The sequence below is a fragment of the Haliotis rubra genome, unplaced genomic scaffold (genome assembly GCF_003918875.1).
Source record: "Haliotis rubra isolate DU_JTF1 unplaced genomic scaffold, ASM391887v1 Scf150, whole genome shotgun sequence".
Taxonomy (NCBI): domain Eukaryota; kingdom Metazoa; phylum Mollusca; class Gastropoda; order Lepetellida; family Haliotidae; genus Haliotis; species Haliotis rubra.
In genome coordinates, this window is record NW_025765448.1 from 1,235,766 (window position 1) to 1,239,590 (window position 3,825).

Consider the following 3,825-nt stretch of genomic DNA (forward strand, 5'->3'; position numbering starts at 1 on the left):
TGAAGAGTTTGTGAAGTAAGGATTTGGGCCTGAGGAAGCAGGTTTCAGCGAATTATAGTGATTATTTTCTACGAGAACGGATTGGTTTGAAATAGGATTGGACATAACGTGTAAATTAAGAGTGTGAGTTAAGTAAGGGTTCAGACCTGAGGAGTGAGTGAGTTTGGTTTTTCGCCGCTTTTAGCAATTTTCGAGCAATATCACTGCGGGGGACACAATAAATGGGCTTGACACATTGTACCCATCGGCGTGATGAGCGAACGCTTTAACCACTAGGCTATCATGCGCTCAGCAATATTCCAGCTATATGGCGGCGGTCTGTAAATAATCGAGTCTGGACCAGAAAATCCAGCGATCAACAGCATGAGCACCAATCCACGTAATTGGGATACGATGACATGTGTCAACCAAGTCAGCGAGCCAGACCCGATGCCGCCTCTTACGACAAGCATGGGCTTTACGAAGAGAAGCATAAGTTACCTGACATTTAGACTCAGAAGACAAGTTATCCTATTTGAAACTACCTATACGAATCAATATTAGAGCTGAGGTAATGTGGACTTTTTAGCTGAGTTCCTGTTGTTAATCTCTCGGGTCTGGGAGACGAACAGCTGTTTACCGGGATGCATGCACTCGTCAGCTCGCTTGATACACGGGTCCACTCTACCCGGTTTTATCAACAAGAAATATGATGGCAGGCGCTTGCAACAGTGATAAAACGATGATAATTGTAAACTCACTCACAATCCGATGTGTATTGATACTCGGGTAGCATACATCAGCGCGGTATTACATTTGTCGCCCAGTTTGTGAGTGAGGTTTTTTTTAGCAATATTCCAGCAATACCACAGCGAGGGACACCAGAAATGGGCTTCACACATTGTACCCATGTGGGGAATCGAACCCGGACTAAATAATATAAGGTATACGCAGGGACCAAGCGTTTACTTCGAGACAACGTAGGGTCGACACAGAGATATTTGACAATAGTACACTTTCCAGTGTACATATTCCAATATTTACAATAAAATCACTTTTACTCGATCAGGCTGTTCTGACAATTTTATTTTGCTTCTGTGTTATTGTCTTTCAAACGTTGAAACGTAATGAAATGTTGGATCTGAGATACCATTAAAGAAACGTTTTTGTGAGATAGAATAGGTCTGAGTGTTTAGATGAGGCTGGAACTGATCACTGCAACTCATCTGATACAAATGATGTATGTATGGGTACAATGTTACTTCCTCATGGCGAGGAAAAGACATTGGCAGAGGATTTCAACACCTTCTTCAATGAGAAGATCACGAAACTACGAGGTGATATTGATTCTTCTTCTGAGGATGTTGTATTCGGGGAGCCCATTGGTACCCAGCTCAGTTCATTCCGTCCAGTAACAGAATCTGAGGTCAAGAAAATAATGCTTTCGTCAAAACCAACTTCATGTGAGCTTGATCCTATCCCGACAAAATTCCTTTTGAAAATACTGGATATCATTTCTGCCAATCATTACCAAGATCATCAACCTAAGTTTATCATCAGGTTGTGTACCATCATGCTTTAAGCGAGCTGTAGTCAAACCACTCATCAAGAAAACCACGCTTGACCCTCAGAGTCTAAAAAACTATCGTCCTGTCTCAAATTTGATGTTCATGTCTAAAGTTCTGGAGAAAGTAGTCAAACAACAACTCTCGGATCATCTTTCTGGGCATAACTTGACTGATTGTTACCAATCTGCCTACAGGCAGGCTCACAGCACAGAAACTGCTCTAAATTATGTCTTGAACTCTGTCAGATCCGCAGTCGACCATGGTGAATCTGCTTTGCTTGTCCTCCTGGATTTATCTGCGGCTTTCGACACAATTAACCATGAAATTCTTCTTGAGCGTTTGGTGAAAGAATTTGGTTTGACTAATACAGTTCTTGACTGGCTAAGATCCTACCTTTCAGACAGAACCCAGTCCATTCACATCGGAACGTCTTCATCATCCAGTCACACCCTAACCTGTGGAGTTCCCCAGGGATCAGTTCTTGGACCAACTCTTTTCTCCCTGTATACTCAACCGCTCGGAAAACTGATGTCTGCTTATCATGTGCCTCATATCATTTCTATGCGGACGACAGCCAATTGTTTGACAGTTTTAAGTCGTCAGAACAAAGTCAGTTAGAGTGCAAGTCCAACCTTGAAGCATGCCTCTCGAGCACAAGATCCTGGATGTCTGCTAACAAGCTGAAACTTAACGACTATAAAACAGAAACAATGGTCATCTCCACAATCTCAAGACAACGAAACCTTATCATCAAAGATATCTCCATTGGGCAATCTTCGATTCCTTTTTCTCCTCTTGTGAAAAACCTTGGCGTTCTTTTGGACTCAAACCTCAGCATGGACAAACAAATAAATCATCTAGTAAAGACCTGCCACTACCATCTGAAGAACATCGGCAGCATCCGCAAAGTCCTAACAAAGAAGCCACTGCCACCCTTGTGCGGACACTGATTTTATCCCGCCTGGATTACTGCAACAGTTTACTGTTTGGCATCTCTTCCTCTCAACTCCATCGTCTTCAGAAAATCCAGAACAAAGCTGCACGCATCATCACTCTCACCAGTCCTCGCTGTCACATCTCTCCCATCCTAAACTCTCTACACTGGCTCCGTATTCGTGAAAGGATTGATTTCAAGATTCTCTGCCTCACCTACCAGTCTTTCTACAACTCAGGACCTTCCTACCTTCAAGACCTTCTGACACATTACTCTCCAGAAAGAACCCTGCGCTCATCACAACAACTGTTACTTGCTGTCCCGAGCTACAGTCTCAAATCATTTGGCTCAAGGACCTTTTCATATGCAGCAGCTTCTCTGTGGAACTCTCTCCTATCGAGTTAAAATCATCTCCTTCCCTAAGTACATTCAAAACACGACTAAAGACTCATCTATTTCTTCGCTACAAGTGACTTCCAATCATCCGTACCTGCCAACTGTATATAGTTTTAACTTGAGCTCAGGAAGCGCTTTGAGCATATCCCTGTGACGTGGAAAGGCGCTATATAAATGGCCTATTATTATTATTATTATTATAAATGCTACAAGGTAAATCCACTGATTTCAAGAATTTCAAGAATTATACAACTGAAATATACTCATGCCAATAATGGTTGTCACCCCTGCCCCCACACACACACACACACCTCACAGGGGTGACAACCATTATTGGCATGAGTATATGAACTGCCTTGCCCTAACTGTTGTAACAACAGTGGCAAGGTGTGTAAATATATTTTAATGTGGTGAAAAACAGGTACATATAAAATATATCTGTGATCACTGTTTGCTCAGTTGGGAGTAATTTACAATTTCACAAAGCATCCGCAATATTGCAGCCATATCGCGTTATTCAGTTGTAAAAATATATTTCTGTGTTGATAACAATTGCAAGAGACAAGCGGACCAACTTTTGAGTTCAAAAGGTGGTTGTGTGAATTTACCACACCCGGCAAACACGTGTGTATAATGTTTATGTTTGTTTGTTTGTTTGTTGTGAAACGCCGTACCCAGCAATATTCCAGTTATACGGCGGCGGTCTGGGCCAGACAATGCAGTGATTGACATCGTGAGCATCGATCCACGCAATCGGGATACGATGACATGTGTCAAGTCAGCGAGCCTGGCCACCCGATCCCGTTAGTCGCCTCTCACGACAAGCATGGGTTACTGAAGACAGATTCTAATCTAAAGGTCTTTACAGGTCGTGTGTTTAATGTGTAAATCTGTGAGGATTACCCATCAAGATTTATTCATGATGTTGGTGTGGATTTTGTATGGGTT